At 34.9% G+C, this 20,397-nt stretch overlaps 1 protein-coding gene across 5 annotated transcripts in view; it reads right to left on the reverse strand.

Annotated features, from left to right (window-relative positions):
- Positions 1–20,397, reverse strand: part of LOC107192645 (talin-1) — a 125,147-nt gene that overhangs the window by 69,621 nt on the left and 35,129 nt on the right. For 4 of the 5 annotated variants that reach the window (XM_015581951.1, XM_015581952.1, XM_015581954.1 and 1 more), the window contains one exon: positions 2,144–2,252. The gene's annotated coding sequence lies outside the window, so the exon portion shown is untranslated. Of the gene's footprint in view, positions 1–2,143; positions 2,253–3,634; positions 3,662–20,397 lie in introns of those variants that run through there. The other variant, XM_015581955.1, reaches the window with a different exon arrangement.

Here is a 20,397-nt window from a genome sequence, read left to right on the forward strand (position 1 = left end):
CAAGTTATAAAGATATGTTATACAGCACAGTCATATAACAATTTATTATATAACACTGTTTCGCTATACAGGGTGTTCGACTTAAAACAGGCCACCTAAGTATCTTCTCTATCTGTAATCACCCTAGAAATATTTTTGACACAATTTCAATGGTTCCAAGAGACGAATCGGATGACGGCAAAAATGTTTTATAAGTGTCGTTTCTTAATGGTTTCATCAAGGTCACCCATGTTGTTTTACGTATATGCACATTATTTTTCCTGTTGTACATTATAGCCAACAATTATTCATATACAGGGTGTTTCATTTAACTGGAAACGGTGAAATATCTCACGAAGAATTAAAGTTATCAAAAAAATGTTCATGCAAAAGTTGTTTGGCACAAAGGGGGACATTACGTGGTATAAATAATTTTTCTGTAAATGTAGTAGTGGGGGAGATATCAAAGTCAAGTTAATTTTTTTAAATGGAACCCTGTATTTTTTTATTTATATTCTGATAGTGTTTGTTGAGACGAATACAATGAACTGCCACATGATATCATTCCCTGTAGTAGGAAGTGATAAATTAGTAAGATTTTAAGATGATTTACGAAACAGGATTATGGTCGCATGCGAAAGAATAACGGACAAGATGTTGAAAAGTGTCGAAAGAGAATTTTTAAACAGAATAGAAACGTGTATTTGTAACGATGGTGGGCATGTTGAAGGATAAATGGCGTAAAAAATTATTAATTAATTCTTGATACTACCAGTTAGATAGTGGTAAGTGAAATTTAAAATCCATTATTTATGCTTAACTCCTCATATTTGCTACAATATTGGTGTTGTTTCCATACCAGGAATATTTTATTAAAAACGCAACAATCGGTCTGGTACGAGTAGATGGCACAGTCACGTAGAGTTCAGCTGACCTACGACACACGATCTGTGTTGATCTGACTACTTTATATTTAATTTATGATATTTTACAACTCGGAATGATATCATGTGGCAGTTCGTTGTATTCGTCTCAACAAACACTATCATAATATGAATAAAAAAATACAAGGTTCCATTAAAAAAAAATTAACTTGACTTTGATATCTCCCCCACTACTACACTTATAGAAAAATTATTTATACCACATAATGTCACATTACATTTTCACACAACATTTTTTTGATAGCTTTAATCCTTCGTGAGATATTCCACCGTTTCCAGTTAAACGAAACCTTGAACTCCAAAAATGTTAAATTCACTTATATGTATACTTTTTCCCTCCATCTGATTCGTCTCTTGAAACCCTTGCATCGTCACAGATGGAAAAGATATTTAGGTGTCCTGTTTTAAGCAGAATACACTGCATAGTATAGACGCAACTTAAGAATCCATTCATTTCCAGACCTTTGATATGTTTATCCCACCTATTTATTTCCTACATCCCGGAATACCTATATAGACTGAACACTCAAAAGGTGCATTTTTCTGCCCTTAAAAACAGACTGCAAAATCAAGAATTCCCATAAACATCTGCAATAGTACTAGTAATACCGTACAAACTATCGTCAGAATCAACACGAAAACTTTCACAGATGTCCCCTGACAGAACTCACAGCAAGAGACGAAATATTTTCAGGCCACGGAAACGTTTAAACTGTTAAACTATTGGAGCTTCGCGTCGAATACGCGCGGTCCTCTTCGGACATTCCGAGTAGTAGTCGGTCGTCGACCATAAAACAGGGGGATGCGCGAAGGTGCATCGTCCTCCCTCCATCCCCTCGCTCATCACGGGATGCCTATTCAAATTTTACGGGCCATATTTGTCGCAATTAAGTATCGCGTTTCCGGGCTTATGGGCCAGAAGTATTCCATATTGAGTGAGGGGATAACATTCGGCCCGGGTGTCTCGCGGAATAAAGATAAATTCGTGGACCAGGCCGCGCGGGTAAGGATCCCCTCCCCCTCCAGAGGAATTGGTTTACGACGTCGACGGGGGATGGCAAGAGGACACTACCGGGACCGGTCTGACTCATAGCAGAGAAAGTGGACGCGGATGGAAACGACGAGAGGCTGCAGTTTTACGAGGCTCCCGGACGAAAGACCAAGACCCAGAATGCGATTTGCAAATCGGTAGCGGCTACTCGAATAGACTCTGTACTTACTGCTTCGGCCGTTTCTTTCGTATGTCCCCGGTACTATCGTTCTGCGCGTGCGTGTGCTGCCGTTTAAGACTCGTTCGTTGACGGCTCGTTCCTTAGGTCCTTCTAGAAACTAACCAAGGTAATCGAATTACACGTCTTTTTTTTATATCATATTTTTGGCGATTCGAAGTAGGGGTAGAATTGGGTAATACATTCAATATTATTTCAATGATAATTGAAATTTTTCTATATTTTTTGGCAGAAATGCGATAATGATTGGAGATGGCGTAATCACCTACTTCTGAATCACTCGTCATTCGATCACGTTTGTTTCCAATTACGATGATTTTTTACAGCGATTCGTAATTTTTTGTGATAGTTTGTGATTGGTATATATTTTATATTAACTACGTCGAAACAGAAATGCGAGTTATATCGTACAATGTAAAGGAGTAATGAGAAATAACGACGAATAATGGGTAAATTAATGATTATAATTTCAAATCTACATGTTACATAACGTATCTGTTGTATAGTTATAACAGATAGTTTTTTTATAATTTCTTTCATTTTTACTCATTTTTAAAAACGCAAATAGTAATATAGAATTCATTTTCAAAAATCATATTGAATATGTTTTTTTTTTTTCAAGTTCCGATCACAGTGAGCAAATTCACTCAAGATAAAAAATCACGGTCGTGAATGATGTTAAATCACGACTGTCATCGTGACTCTGCGATCACTAGGATAAATCACAGTGACTGATTTTGCACACCATCTCTAATAATGATAGCTCTACTTTAAGGGGGTATTGCTGTACGCCTAAGAAATAGGTGAATTTAGAATTTTTTTTCTGAGGTAATTATTGAGTAAAATATTGGAATCTTTTTAAGGGATGTTAGGCAGTATTTTAACTGTATTTTCATAAATTAGGTGTTGTTTAGAATTACAAAATTGCGTAATGATGCAACATGGTTGACCTTCGTGTCTGGCAGGACTTTGTCAGCTCACGCCCAATAGATCCTCGTATTGATCCGATTGATCTCAAATGTCGACACATTATTCCTTACAAAGTTATCTACTATGCAACATAAGATTTTTCAACAATTTCACAAAATAAGGTACATAGCTTGATAAAGAAAAAAATTATTAACACTGAAAAATATCAATTCTGAAAATTTATAAAAATTCAGCAAAAAATAATATATCAAAACAATCGTACGCTACATAGTAATATGGAATAATGTGTCCGAATTTGAAGTTAATTGAAGGAATAGTTTCGGAGATCTGCTGGATGCCAGCTGACAAAATTCTCTGTCAGACATGACGGTAGACAATGTTGTATAATTCCGCAATTTGGTAATTTTAAATAATAACTAATGCATGAAAATATAATTAAAATGTTTCTTAACATCCTTTAAAAAGGTCCCAATATTTGACTAAATAATTACTTCAGAAAAATACTTTAAATTCGCTTATTTTATATTTTATTAGGTTTAAGAGTTTTATTACCCTTCAACTGTATGTATTTGGGTATGACTGAAGTAGGTTCGAATGAGTCGCTTGCAGCCTCTTATTAGCTATCTTTATTTATGCGTCTAAAACAATAGTGAGGCGTTTTGTCAATAACATGTTATACCTAGTTTTATCCTAAGTCTGAAGGTACACTCTTTTATGTCTGTGAACTCATGGGGGATTTCGTTTTTAAGCACTGAATGATGGACTGTTTAAGAAGTGACTGTATGACGGATGCTGGGTTAATTTAATCTTGTTGTAGGAATATAATATTTATGTAATGAGGCTACAACCCTGGCAATATTTATTGCATCACTCTTAACCCTTGTGCACTGGTCGATAAATTGTTTCATTACTATTCCTTCCTTACTATTCATTACTAAATACTTGGTCTAAGCTAAAATCGAATTAAGGAAATATACTTACATGTGGGGTGATGGTTATACTGTGGATAGGGAAGGTATTTGCACAGTCTTGTCTTTTATGACAAACATATCGAACGGAAGAAAGTGTATATAACAACAAACAAAGTGTTACCGGAAAAACCATACCAGTTAAATTAAAGTAAAGCAATAAACATTTTCGTAATATAATCTGGGAATTCACAAAATTATTTCTAAAAAGTGAAAAGGTGCAAATACTTATTTCAACCACTGCATATGTAAAGTACTTTTGTCAAATTAATTTATAAGTTTCTTTGATAAAGAATATAAGTTAAAAGTTAAAGTCTGAATTCGGGTCAAACTGAACCGAATATGTAGTGTACGAGAGTTAAAAAGAAAGATGTTGAAAAAAGCTTATATTCTTTGTATCTAGATTAATTTAAATACTAGGTTGACTTAACCATTAAATTACAAATATTTTATGTGAACAAAACTTCACTCCATAATTTTTCACACCATTTCACACGAAAAATCAACTTTTCAATCATAGCACGATTTATGATGCATATTCTACACATTATCCACATTTATAATATATTTTCTAAACTCCTGCAATTTTTTACCTACACACTAATTCTTTGCTTTTCTCTAAGAATTCTCGATTAATTCAAAAACTTCAAATCTTCAACAAATTCACACAAGCGTCAAAAAACAGAACTTCCAAGAAGAACGTCAGAAGAAAAGACATGTCGATGTCTGTCAACTGAAACATTCTAAATAAATTTCATTACTCTTACTTCGAGTAATCGATCCCCCGCGAGGGTTCGTTAGATTTGAAATTCAAAGGTGCCGCGCGCTCGCGTGCAACGCGCGAAAAAACGCGGCCAGGATTTGAATAACAAATGCGTTGGCGACATTAAATTATTCTATGGCCAGAACAAAGGGAACGAAAAATCATATTTATAAGAACACGAGCATGGACTGGAATAAACGAAATTTCGCAGGAGTGGTTGTGCATCACGACGTTCTGGAACGTGACAAAGGGAGGAACGAAAGTAGCAAAGAAATATCGAAACTGAGAAGTTTGCGAATCGGCTGAAACGTCGGAGGAGGGGGCAGAAAATTCAGGGGAAGGGGGTGAACAACGGACTAGACGGCGCCAACGGGATTTTCGCGAGTTTTAGAAGGTCCGAGAGAATGGCTATTGAAAATTGGAGAAAAACAATTAACAGAGAAAACTGTGAACAGATTGAAGGAATGATATGTCAGCGATCTATTGAAAAATAAACAATATAACATTAAAGTTTGGTTGACGAGAATTTGTTTGAAGGTCTGTGATATTTTTCATGTTACAATATAATCGGTAGATTGTGAACATTTTTGAGATTTTTCTAGATTTTCGAAGAGTTTAGTTAAGATTGATTGAGGAGTCCAATTCGTTATTCAAAAATGCATAACTGTTTTTATCTAGACGCGATAATTTCTCGGGATGTAGGACCGAACAATTGTTCCAACCCCAACTCTGAAAAGTTGTTCCACCCTTCAATAATAGATGTCTATTGAAAAAAAACTGCATACAGAATATTCCCGTATACAATACTCCGTATAGAATAAAACCGACGAATAAAGAAAATTGTTAGGAATGTAAAATAAATAATTAATAATAAAACTTCCCTTTTTCTATTATACTAGACTAAATATATTTATAAAAGTTATATATCTTTTTAAGAAAACATTTGCTTCTTCAACTCTTAAAAATACATTACGATACTAATGAATTATAATAATTAGAACTTCATAACATAAACTCTAAAATTAACATAACGCTAAAAAAAGTGATACAATAATTCAGAATTGCTCCCTTAGTTTTAAGAGATGCTTTACTCTTTATGATAGACTTACAGACCCATCGGAAAATGTTTACGCGCATGAAATATACAATAATTTAATATTATTATCATATTCCTTACATTAAATAAAACAGAAACAAACAAAATATTTAATTTTATAACTCAATTGCAGTGATTAAAATATAAGTACCATTAGTGGTCCATCCTCGAAGGACAAAGTACAACAAACAAAGCTAATAACACTACTAATTACACAAACTACATAAAAAGCATATATTCCAGATAAAACCGCCACAAATACTGTTCAAAAATAAATCCAACGAAGACCAGGCGAGCACAAGACGAAAATATACAAAGGTCTCGAAATTCCCTACAAAATTTGTTAACCGTCATAAAAATAAAAAATAAAGATAACGTTACAAAAAAAAAAAACAATGCCTGATAGTCGCGCGTGAAATCTACAACTATAACCGAGACGAGAATTAAAACGGGGTGGGGACGTAGGGTGTGAGAGTGAGTAAATTAAAGAAAAAGAGAAACTAGATAAAAGGTCGAAAGAGAACGGTAGAATAAATAAAAGGTAAAGGGAGGAAAGTGGAGAAGAGTTTAAGAAAAGAAGAAGAGAGACGAAAACAAGGGAAAAAGAGACGACACAGCAGAGGAAGATGTAGAAGGGAGGAGGAGGAGGGAGGTTCAAGAGGAGTCGAAGGGAGGTGGGCGCTGGCGGCGTTATGACGGGCGCCGGGGGTGGCGCCGCGACGCTCTGGCGCCTCCAACGCCGAGACGCTCCGGTGATGTTGGCTCCATATACCTACACATCTCAACCTGTCCCCAGTCGCTATTCCTCTCTCTGTCTCACGTCCAGCCGAGCGACATTCACGTACACGTAACTACGTGGTCGCAATGAGAGTTCGAGATTCTATTTCTCACATGTACACGTGTGCACTCACCCTGTACCACTCCCCTCATCCACCCGTCTACACCCCATCCCCCCTCCGCGCAAAGTTTCTACACTCGTACACACACACACAGGGGCACATTGTAGGATTAAAAGAACACCGTAACAGAAACGGAACATGCCTGACCCGTTCATTGGCCGAAGTGATTAAGGGGTCTCCCTAGTGTGACGGGTCAAAAAAATCGATTTTTTTTTTTTGCTTTTTCTTAAAGTTCAATAACTTAAGAACATATTCCTAAAGCATTACGGCTGAATTTGAAACATTGGCAACGCTATGAGCTATGAAATGTAGTGGCGCGACCGGGCGCGCAGGTATACAGTCGGAGCGCTCGACGCTTGCAGCGAAGGCCGATTCTTTTGTAATGTAAAATCGTTACTCCCAGAGTTTTCTACGACTCGGCTACCTCAATCATCCCCTTCTGTGCTAAAAGGACCCCTCCAAGCGTCTAATTGTAGTATATTTGAATTACGGGAAATATAAACAAAGGTGAATGATTCAGTTCGTCGTAGACCTTCGGGCAGAACAGAAGTGACCGAAGGGACAGAAAATGGCTAAGAAAAGTGACAAGCAACATTTAAAAGCCACTGGAAATAGAACCAGGAAAAGAAAATTTGGCGGAAATCGTTACACTGCAGAGCAGGGCGTAAGTTTCGCCAGCACATCTGGTAAAAAATTACTGGAAAGTGAAGACGTGATCTTGTACAGCAAGTTATCAAACCCATTTATACTGATTTATCTCAAGACAATTTATTAGAACGATGTTTAGGTGGAAACACACAGAATAATGAGAGTTTTAACGGCCTACTTTGGCACTTTGCTCCCAAACATATATATTCTGGGGCAAAAACGGTTGAGATAGCATCTTATTTAGCCACTGCAATATATAATGATGGCTATCTGTCAATTTTAAAAATACTCAACACGATGGGCATAGTGATTGGACTAGCAGCCAAAAGTTTTGCGGATACGCAAGACTCCAGGCGAATTTTACTCTGTGAAAAAAGGCACCTCGAGGCGACAAAAGAGGCTCGAATTGCTAGGAGGAAGGCAAATGCAGCAATACAGGAATTTTATGAGGAAGAGGAAGGTGTCCTGTATGCACCTGGCATAGGTGATTAATCGTAAGTATAATTTATTACCTGTTAAACAGTATCTGAACTTTTAAACGCGTTTTTCTCGAAACGACTTTTTTCGACCTGGCGAACATGATATCTCAAAAACTACTGAACCAAATGACTTGAGGCTTAACATATATATTCAGTACATGTCCTGTTATAGCGGGAACTAGAATAAAGTCCTTATTCGCAAAATTCGAATTTTGCGGCTGAAAAAGTTAACAAATTTTTTGCCGAAAAGTGAAATTTTTTTTTAAAGTTTTGCCATTTTTGTATTTTTTGTCGATTTTCTTTTGTTCTAGTTCCGGCTATAGCCACACTCATACAGATTAAGAATCTTCTTGCCTTTTCTGTTTCAGATGGCTACAACAGCGGCAATCATGTTCGCCAGCAACACGTGTTTTTTTTTCGAGGTCGTTTTATAACCACGATAACTATAAATATAATAATTATTATTGCTTACAAAAATTTAAATACATTCTTCAAATGTCAATGAATAAATGCTCAAAACTTGGAACTGTAACACGAAGTATTTTTCTTTTAAAAAATTCTCAAAGATTGCCTTATTTCTAGCGCGTCGCACTAGGGAGACCCCTTAACTCTATGAAAGTAGGAAAATATAAAAAGTTCGGCAACCAATAGAGTACTGTAGTAGTGAAGTAGAGTAGTATTGAAATTTGGAAAAATTCAGAAAGTGACAGAAATGGAATTCAATTTCAGATTTTGGTCATAAAGGTCGTGTCGCTTTGAACATATTTGAGCCTGTCCTTGTACAATATGATCAACTCTTCTTGGAATAATAAAAAAAGTGACAGAAACGGAATTCATTTTTGATTTCAGGAGTTCGAGACTTTCGTGGTCGAACCATACTGGCGATATCTGAGTAGTTCATTTGCCAAAGTGATTAACACCAAAAAAATATAAAAATATAAAATGTTGGGCTCCAATCAAGTGCTTTGGCACTAAAATTTGGAATAATACAAAAAGTGTCAGAAACGGAATCCATTTTCGATTTTAGGTCGTAAAGGTCGAGTCCATCTGACCATGTTTGAAGTATTCGTTTGCCAAGGTGAGTATCCCCACAAAAATATAAAATGTTGGACAGCAGTCAAATGCTTTGAAACTGAAACTTGGAAAAATTCTAAAAGTAAAGTTAGCCGCCTTGGCTTTAACTATTTTACCTATTAATTTCTTTGTATTAGATTGCAGTGCAATTTTATCCAGGAAATGATCTATTTAGTGTGGATACGAGGTTGTATCAGTGGATTCGATTGGGTTTAGAGTAAATCGGCTAAACTCTCCGATCAATCTACCTCGAAATTCGGTGGTGGTTCTGTAATACATAGGCGGTTTATTTAGATAAAGTGTTTGAGCCAGAGATATTAATCGCAATTTACCTTTACAAGAATTATTTTCTAAGATAAAGAGTTTATAATGGTTTACGGTAAAAGAGTTAAAGATTTGATTTGGGATTTCACAGCTGAAAACGTTGTGCTTCGTGAATGCTCGCTGAAAAGATATTTTAAAGAAGGGGGGCTACTTATTCGATTTAAATTCTTTAGAATGTTTAGTTTGATATATACTCCTTGGGATTCAAGAGATAAATGATGAACTGTATTTACTTATTCCAAGTTCGACCGTCGTATTTTCTACGGTCGGATAGGATGGATAGAAGTACTTAATATTGATGCATCCTGCAGATTGAGCGTTTAATCGATAAGGTTTTACGGTGAAGTGATGCTCCAATAGCCAAGCAGGAATTAGCATTAATGACTGCGCACGTAGAGCTACGTGTACGTGTTCGTCAGAAAACGGTTCAGTATCTCTATAGATATTGTATCATTCCAGCTTTTCCAGAACTAAATAATTTATTAATAGTTAACTGGCTCAAAAATCATTCTACGACGAAAATGGCATCCACTAATCAATTTCTGAGATAAATAAATTACATCATTCAAGAGAATTTTATTTTTACATTTAACAATTGTCTCGTCGTACTTAAGGATATAGAACCGTAGAAAGTACGATTATATACTGTACAAAAGGGAAATTATGACAATAGGGAACGAAGTTTAATAAAAATCTTTTCGTTCATGATTTCAGAAAATGAAAAATTAGTAATTTAAAAGGTTGAGTAAAATTTCTTTGTTTCAGAATACTGTACTTCTGTATAAAGGAATATCTATATAATAAAAGAATTCTGGAACATTGGGTACCGCTGATTCTTATCCGGAAAGAACAATAATAATTTTCCAGATAGTAATAAAATATCGTAATATGTAGATACTGATGTTCATTTGGTAGATTGTATTATCACTACCATGAAGAAATTTTTTAATCCCCAAGAACTAATATAAAATAATCAATATAAAGAGGAAATTTTGCTTCCATTCTAGTTGTCAATTTTTCTCTACAAATAACAATTGCTTAAACTTTCTTAGTTTACTAACATTTTTATCCCAGCTTTGCATCCTCAATGAAAGTTTGATACTTTTTACCATGAAACACTGTTACACTGCATCCCTTAGTTAAAATATCCTATCTAACAAATTATCTAACGAAATTATCGATTTTCTAGATTTTTCGCAATATTTGGAGCTCCATATGTTTTTCGCTGTTTAATTAAAAATAGAATGCCTTGCTTGCTTTGTAAGACTCTAAAAATAGTTTAATGTATTTGTCCTAAGTCTTTTGCAAATGATTTTAGTATGTAGTTTATATTGTCTTACGTACGTAGGTAATCCTAAGTTATCAGATGAAATTCAAATAGAAAACATTATGAAACTGAAGCTACTCATGCCAGCAAATCGCCCTGCTTTTTGGGAATCATTAAAAGTTTCTAACAATAATAATGACAATGTTAAGCGTTGTGTTCAAATTATTCATGTCTCGATTATTTATGTTTAAATTTGCATTTCGCGATGAGAAACAAAGATAGAACAAAGAAAATGTTAAAACCTCATTTTTCTCAGATATTAGAAAATGTTAGTAAGTAGTGTGTAAACATTTTCTGACAAGTTTTCAAATCTTACCATAGAGCAGGCATGTCAAACTCATATGATATTACGGGCCACATGATCTATTTTGTATTAAGTTGGAGGCCGCATGTTTTCAATGTTCAAAAAATTAATAAAATACGATTTTTAGAATGATTATATTATGTATTATGTATTTATTAGACTCAATGTCAAGCTCAATGTATTGTATATTATACATACATAGTCGTTTTATATTTCATGTCATTTTTTAAACTAAAAAAATATTTTACATTTTATTGTATATTATATAATATACAATACATACATAGACATTTTATATTTCATGTTATTTTTTAAACTTAAACTATAAATATTTTATATTTTTTATAAAAAACAAAAATAAAAGTTATAATAAGAAATAAACAAAATCACAGTTTAATATTACTTTTGAGAAGATATTTGACATCGTTTTTCACAAAGTAAGTCATCAAAATTTGGTTGAATATATTGAGCTGATGCAATTTTTAAAATTGATGATAAATGTTGATCGGTTAATCTTGACCTTTCTGAATTTTTGTTATTTTTCATTAAAGAAAATAGTTGCTCGCATAAATAAGTGCTTCCGAACATAGCCATTATACGCGTAACAAACGATAACATTTTAGGAAACCAATCTACAGATAAATATGTATAAAAATCTGGAATTCCAACCTCCATACATTTTTGCTTCAGCAAAGAATCACATTGGATTTCAATTAATTCCATTTGTAAGTATTCATCAACAATTTCAATATCGATAGATAGAGTTGAAGTAAAAAGACGAAATTGTAATTCACAGCTTTTAAAATCAGAAAATCTTCGATCGTATTCCATTTCTAACAATTTAATTTGGTGAGCATATTCTGTAAATTTTAATTTAGGCGATTTAATCAATAGATATTGACAGCTTTCAAAGTGAGACAAGTTTTCATTTTCTATTTGTTTTCGCCAAAGTAATAATTTTTGTTTGAAAGCGTTAATATTATCAAATAGCGTTGTAACAACATGATTTTTGCCTTGAAGCTTAAGATTAAGTTGATTAAGATGACTTGTAATATCAACTGAGAAAGCCAGGTCCTTTATCCATTGTCCATCTTTTAATTCAGCACATTCATAATTTTTTGTTTCCAAGAAAATTATGATTTCGTCCAGCAATTTGAAGAATCGTTTTAACACTTTATGACTCGAAAGCCATCGAACTTCCGTATAATATGGTAGATCGGTGTATTCACATTCTATATCTTCCAGAAATGAAGCAAATTGACGATGATTAAGTCCACGTGCTCGAATATAATTTACAATTTTGGTGACTATTTTTAAAACATGTCCGATATTTAAAACTTTGGAGCACAGTACTTGCTGGTGAATAATACAATGAAAATGTTCAAAATTATTATTACCATGCTGTTTGCATGTTTCTTTTAATCTTGCAACAACTCCTTTAGTAATACCGGTCATGGTAGGTGCACCATCAGTTGCAAGACAAACGAACTTTTCCAATGGTAACTTATACTTCTTCAAAACTTCCATAAGTGCATCAAAAATATCAGCTCCAGTGGTTGTATTATGCATAGGAATGATTTCCAAAAGTTCTTCACTTATTTTTAAATTGACATCACATCCGCGAATAAAAACGGCCAGCTGAGCGATATTTCGAATATCTGTACTTTCATCAATTGCAATAGAGTAGGCTTGAAATGTTGATATTGTTGTATTATGCTGATTTCTCAAATTCTCGGCTATTTCATCAATTCTGCTGGCTACAGTATTTCGACTTAAACTTACACTTTTAAATTTCTTTATTTGTGCTGGACATAATACTTCCGCCGCTTTAATTAATCATTCACTAGTAAATTCTCCTTCAGTAAATGGTTTCGATCTGCTTGCGATTAAATGTGATAATATATAACTAACTTTTACAGCAGCTGTATTGTCTTCAACACATTTAGTGAATACACTTTGTTGTTTTTGAAGAATTGATTTCAATTCCGACAATTTGTCTTCACGAAGTTTTGCAACGTATTGGTCATAGTTTGTTTTATCATTTGTGTCATAGTGCCTTTTAAGATTATATTCCTTAGCAACTGAAATAGAGTTTTTACATATCAGGCATAATATTTTATTCTTGTTTTGGACACAAAAATATTGCAGTTCCCATTTTTCTTGAAAATTACGATGTTCCTCTTCAATTGATCTTTTCTTACTCATTGTTCTTGAAGTTTGATTATATTTTTATTAAATAACTTTTTAGTTTAATATGAATAAAAACCAAAATCCACTTTAGAGTTCAAAATATCATTCGCAAACGATTGAGCAAACACTGCACTTTGTGACGACTTGGACAAACATGTGTCGTGTGTCGCATTAGATCGCTCCGCGTTCTATCATGTTTCTGATCGTCTTGTGTTTTTATCTCCGTTCGGTTTCGGCCGCCGCTTTTCATTTGACGCCTCGCGCCAGCGTCAACCAAAAAGTTCAAACTTTCCAACTTCAAGCGTCAAAGCTTGATATTTAAAAATGTTTAAAAAGTCTCGACGGGCCGCAACCTATGTATTGGCGGGCCGCGTGTTTGACATGCCTGCCATAGAGGGTAAAGCATATCCCTCACAACTATGAGACCAATTCTTAATCATTCCCATCACCTTTCGTGCTTACAATGTTTCAATATGAGTACATATTACAACTTAGTTGTATAGACCGTGCTTTCAGATTGGCCAACGATTTCCGTAACTCTGTTAACTTGTCTAATCACTTTCCACCAGCATTAAAGAATTCGTTTCTTCGCATGGTCAATAATTAATATTACTGCATCGTTTATTTTCATTTTTATGTACGTCCTTCCCCTGTTACCATAACTTTCCACAAAAGGGTATTTATCCCGTTAATAAATAAATAAATAAATAAATAAATAAATAAATAAATAAATAAATTACGTTACAACTAACTTTACTATTACGTTAGAACAATGATTAAAGTTTCCATCAGAAGAACACACCGTTGTTTATTCTTCCAAAGACTCAATCACTTAAAGACTTAAATTCGAAACGAAAGGTTTCATCGAACTCGCCCTCTAATCACCTGACAATGTCAATTCTTTTTATTTTTTTTTTAAATTTATTTTTGTCATATTGCAGGCTATTTATTTTCAGTAGTATACGATTTCCATGTGTAGCCCAGGGAAACCTGAAAAGCTGCTCAATGATGCGTATTGTCGTCAAAACAGCCACGAGAACGACCTGCAATAAAACACCCCCCACCCCACCCCACCCCACCCCCTGCGGAGTCGTTGGGAGGTTGGAAAGCGCGAGAGACAACTGTATAATAAAACCAAACCTAGATCACTGGTGCTCATAACGCGTAATCTCGTAATGGGCTTGTTGCACACGTAGCGGCGTTATGGGAAGAATCATAACGGCAGTAAATCCGATCAATCAACACACACGACCCCCCTCTCTCCCCGCCGTTCCATCAAGCCCCGTGTCACACCGGGAACCGTCGAATGTCTTGCGCGTTTCCTGCGAAATTTTGCGATTAATGGTCGGCCTCGACGGATCAATAGACGATCTCGAGCGAAACTTCCCTGGTGCACTGTTGATTCGGGGGAGCGGGGGGCTTTCATCAGTCCCGGAAGTAGCTGTTATTGGATGAAGTCGATTATGCTCGATCCTTCCGTCCTTGGAAACTTCAAAGGACAAACTTCAAACAATTTCCACGAGTCGAGTACGGATTTCGTTCATTTATACACTTACACTGGTGATCGTAAGTATTAAGACAGTGTGATTAAGAAAATGTGATGATTCGTAGTAATTACACAGGCTATCGATCATTTTTATTGGATTGTATTAGCATATGTGTTGGCTATTAAGCTTTGGTATGCCTAGACAATATTTATTTCAGACTTTCAACATTTACAGAACGCCCCATTGCATTTATTTCATGTTCGATAAGTATCCTAATATTTACGAACGAACGTGTAGGTACAGACTCCTCTCGATTATTGTCCCGAACTCGGGTCCGCGCCGGAACAATAATCGTATAAGTAGAAATGCTTCGAACCCTCGTAAATTCGTTTTTTGCCCGAAGCCCGAACCTCGGCAACGAAAGCAGAGGAGTAACAAAATATGCGCTTGGCAGAACTATAATTGCCTGACAATAATCGTGTAGAATGTAGAACAAGCCAGACGATAATCGAGAGGCGTCTGTTACATGCGTAACACAGTGATATTAAAACTATTAAAAAGAAGAAGTGTATTTCGTTTCTTTTCACCCATTTCATTATCCCTTTTTAAAAATCACTTTATACCACTGACATTATGTAGACCTAGTGCCGTACAAAATTTAGTAAACAGCGTATCTAATGTTTTATTCTTAAGAGGATTGAAGGGGGTTGAAAAAATGTTCAACAAAGATCACGGTACCAGTAAGACGGAATATCTAGCTGTTTTATCTATAAAATTTCTTACCAGAATGTTTAAATCCCCACCAGGATACGTATGTATATCCCATTGGTAATGAAAGAGTTAACTGAATACATTCTTTAATAGGCGAGACGAATTCTTCTTTATTGTGGATTTTGTAAAATAAGCTATGAAACTGAAAATTTAGATAATGACCTGAAGTCTGCTCTTGGATAATGTTGGATATCTTAAGGGAAAGCAAATTTTCTCTTTAATTTCTAAAAGTGTAACAGAACTAAAATAGTTTTATTAACCAGTTTCATTTTTTACGTAAAGTATTGAAATTTATACTAGTTAATTACCCCCCAGTATACAAGTTCACAGGCTTTTAAAACTTTTTAACATTCAATATGAAATGTAAAATACGAGTTATAAGAACTAATAAAGCTCCAACGTATAGTAATAACTACATAGGCACAAAATTTTACGCATTTAGAGCCTACGGGACGTTCTGAAATACCAGAAAAGACAAAACCTTCATCAGGTGTAACAAGTCTTTCATTTTATTCGCAATCCAACAGGATACTTTAGAGAAGAACTTCCTACTTTCGCGTTTGTCTTTATGAATCACTTTGTAAAATGACATACTGCAAAAATCCGCAGTCCAGTGATGATTAAAATATTAACAAAAAAATAAATTTCCTTGTACGTTTGATCACAACGAACAAAATGTGTACGGTTATACGCAGCAAGTTCACGATCGTGTATGTGAAAAGGGTCGGGGACAGAGAGTTAAGTTTGACCGATTCGGCAAAAGGCGGAGGGTACGGTTTCGAGTAGGACCGAAACATAAGCCGATAAGTTCTGCCCTGATCTCGGCCGTGGTAAAATCTTCTAATAAGTTAAGCAAACATAGAATCATTGTTATTTTTATGCGGACGTCCATTGAATCGATGACACGGGATGGAAGTGGCCCGGCTGAATGTACGGATAGTCCATTAGACGCGTTGTAACCTAGAACTGCGTAAACAAGGGTGATCCTAGATTAAATGTGACGGACGGACGGTCCATAGGGGGTGTGGAACAATCCACAAAGAAAATTGAGATGAGACGCATGAAAGAACAGGTGTGTAATTATAGAAATAAATTAATGGCCTCAATGGGTGATCTTAACCGAAATAAATCCGACGCTTTCCCTCGATTACTCTCTCTCTCTCTTTCGAATAATTGAACAGAAAATCGAATGATTACCACTTCTTTATATTTTTCCGCGATATTTAATAGAATTCATTTACTTTTCTAATCGATAATTGTGTTTGAAATTTTTTAAAAAGTATACTGCACATTAGAATGGAAAAATATTTTTATATTTAAGTAATACAATATATATGTATAATATACATATATTAAGATGCTCTACTATTGGCTCGGTCATGTAAAAATGAATCTTACCAGGGACTCGCCAGGGTAGGTCGTAATTTATGTAACGGTTGGAATAAGAAATGCGAAAAATCGAAAGCAGATGTGGCTTTACCTGACAACGACCAGTTTATGAGGCAGAAGTAAAACGAAAGTAAATCGACAAGGGGTCGACGGAGAAATTGTCATTCATTTGCATTTATTTTGCATATCATGTAAACAGAACAGATTCGATATTTCTTGTGGAAAACGAAAGATCGCGTTATAACTGTGCAACACAATTCAACTTTGCTTTAATCAGAAATTTATAACATAAAATTGTCTGAGATAAATTACACATTCGATGTTTCTTGTTTTATAAATTTATATTTGAATCCACAAGTGCTCCGAAATGTATTGTATTATTCGCTAAAATTGCCTTATATGGAAATTATAAAGACTAACGACTCTAACGATTTTAGTTGAAGGGTATTTTTGTATTTCTTTTTTTTAATGATTCTTAACTGATTCTGCAGATTGCATTGCAGAGTTAATTAACACACTCCGATCAGTTACTGACCATTACTAATTAAAATCACATGACATTAACATCACAATGACTTTGTAACGAAGTTGTTTGTTCCCTTCGAGAGGCTCGAAGCAGCAAAAAGAAGACATTTCAGACGAGACGAAGGTAGAAGAAAATGACCGTGAAATTGCATGATTATTCGAAATCGTCGCGACCCTTCGATTTGATGATACGAAAATATTCGACAGTACATACTAATAATACTTACAATTTTCTCTAAGATTGAGACGTGTGCAACAAAATATGAAACTACAATAAATGAACAGCAGCTTTTGCTTTATATCATTACCAAACTGTACATTTTGTTCACTTGTGAGACCCATGAGCATACAAAACACAATAAAATAAAAATTTAACAAAGATAAATAACATGTTTAATTTATTTCTGGCTTAATAAATACTTTTGTATCTGAAATACATGTACTTACAAATAATTCAGGGAACAGATTACAGTGAAAAGAAACGTATGATGTGATTATTATCAAGAGTTTATAAAAATATATTCCACCTTTTCGGCCATATGGCGTCGTTTACTTTTACTGCAAAAGCATTAATGTTTTGCACTCGATATCACTGCAATTCCGCTTATCACCTAATCTTCTGCCGATTCAAGATTGTGAAACGTCTTGACTTCAATATTTAGGTAAGAAAAAGAAGACATCAGTCCTTAACCGAAACTAATAGAATTGAATCCTTCGAATATTATGGACGCATATACATATGCGATTATACATAATATTTCCAGTGAAAAATTATCATCGATTAATCTTTTCTCGCAAAAATATATTTATGCGATTTTATATAAAACGAACTTAACATATAAATGATTCAAATTTGTTTACGTGACAAAAATTCTTCGACAATGATCATCACGAATCGACTATCACTCATATTAACACGTTGAGTACCAAGGTAATACCGACGAAAAGTTCACGCAATGAAAACAAACTTGTCCACCAAGATTTGTTGTAGGGATCAATTTAGAATTGAGGACCAAAAATTGTGTTGCCTATATCTAGTTGACGTGACGTTCAAACTGATAAGCGTTATGTTTTGTAGTACACCGCGTGACAGAAGTCTGTGAACATCCTTAATTTTTCAGTTTTAGTATGTAGCAGAAACTTTTTGCACAATCCGGTAATACTATGTTATTCAACGTCACAAAAAACCCCTTTGTGTAAATTTTCAAGTTAAAATTTGTACATTACACGTTTTTATTAATAAAAATCAGTTTTTCAGCCGTAACAAAAATTTGTGAACATTTCTATAAAGGCCAATTTATTGAAGAACTAACAAAATGTAGCAATAATTACCAATATTTCTGCTGATTTTATAGTTGAACTGTCCTCCTTTCTTCATGATAATGTCAAAATTATGAGTTCTCATGGAATCGGTCAATTGCTGAAGCAGATTCAGCTCAAGATTCTGCGAAGTCGCTACAATTGCAGTTTGGAGTTGTTCCAAACACTCATATTGTTTATTATTACGTTATTAACCCGTTATTGACCCGGCGATTAGGCAGGCCATCCCAATAACTTGATGAGGCGCTGATTCGACCATGCTTTGATTGCGTTACTTCTGTGTATGACGGTGTTATCTTCTTGATAGACAAGAGGAATCCAACGAAAACATTGGAAATACGGCACGAGATGATTCTACAATATCCCGGTGTATTCAGTATTGTCCATTCGTGCACATGTAAAGCCAGCTCTATGGTCGCAATGCAGAGACACGACATACCGTACAGGTACGACCGCCAAAGTTCAACTTTGAAAAGAAGTGCCGTTCTTTCCTCAAATCTCTGCAGTAAAATGTTAAACAATTGTTACTAGAGAAATTTGAGGAAGGAATCGCGCTTCTATTCAAAGCTGAACTTATAGAGTTATTGGAGAACCGTCTCGTACCGTATTTCCAACGTTTTCGTCAAATTCCTCTTGTCTATCAACAAGATAACGCCACCACACACAAAAATAACGCAACTAAAGCATGTTCCAATTAGCACCGCATCAAGTTATTCGGGTGGCCTGCTTGATCGCCGGTTCGTAGTCCCATGGAAAACGTTTGGGAGATGTTAATCTTGAGCTGGATCTGCGTCAGCAATTGACCGATTCCATGAGAACTCATAGTTTTGATATTATCATGAAGAAAGGAGGACAGTTCAACTATAAAATCAGTGTTAATATTGGTAATTATTGCTACATGTTGTTAATTCTTCAATAAATTTGCTTTTATGGAAGTGTTTACAAACTTTTGTCACGACCGAAAAACTGATTTTTATTAATAAAAACGTGTAATGTACGAATCTTAACTTGAAAATTTGCACAAAGGGGTTTTTTGTGACGCTGAATAACATAGTATTACTGGACTGTGCAAAAAGTTTCTGGTACATACTGAAACCGAAAAGTTAGTGGTGTTCAGAAACTTCTGTCACGCAGTGTATATTCTGCCCTGAAAGGGTTAAGCAATTGCTTTCAAAGACTGACCTAACAATACTGAAAACAGAACAGTTTGTTCTGAAAACTGAACATTAAAATAATTTTCGCAATACTTTCTTCCAAATCCAAATTACATCGACCAGCCTGCTAATCATTGAATCGCGTCCAGAAGTCTTCCAAAAATCACTTTAAACGTCATTCGATCAACCTTACCAACCTCTTCGGCATCGAACAATAGGACTATGATAATCAATCACAGTGATAGTCGACGGGAAATCAATCGGCGCCGCGCGGACGATTAATTATTCGCAATTAATGAAATTTTCTTGGAACTCCAACGCGACATTCCGCTGGCGATCTTGCGACTACGATGACGAAATCGTGTTCCACCCCGTGGATTAAGGTAAAGGTACCTATTATGAAACGCTTTCTGAAACATATCCCCTTTTTGACAACAGCATCACAAATAACGAAATTAGAAATAGTTTTGGCATATATAAGCAACTATAAACATTTTATTAATATTTACAAATTCTTTTCTTTACAGATTCAGGAACATAAGTATTGTTGTATAATAATCAATTGTAAAAAAAAATTGCTTTAAATGTAGGTGTCTC

The sequence above is a fragment of the Dufourea novaeangliae genome, unplaced genomic scaffold (genome assembly GCF_001272555.1).
Source record: "Dufourea novaeangliae isolate 0120121106 unplaced genomic scaffold, ASM127255v1 scaffold393, whole genome shotgun sequence".
Taxonomy (NCBI): domain Eukaryota; kingdom Metazoa; phylum Arthropoda; class Insecta; order Hymenoptera; family Halictidae; genus Dufourea; species Dufourea novaeangliae.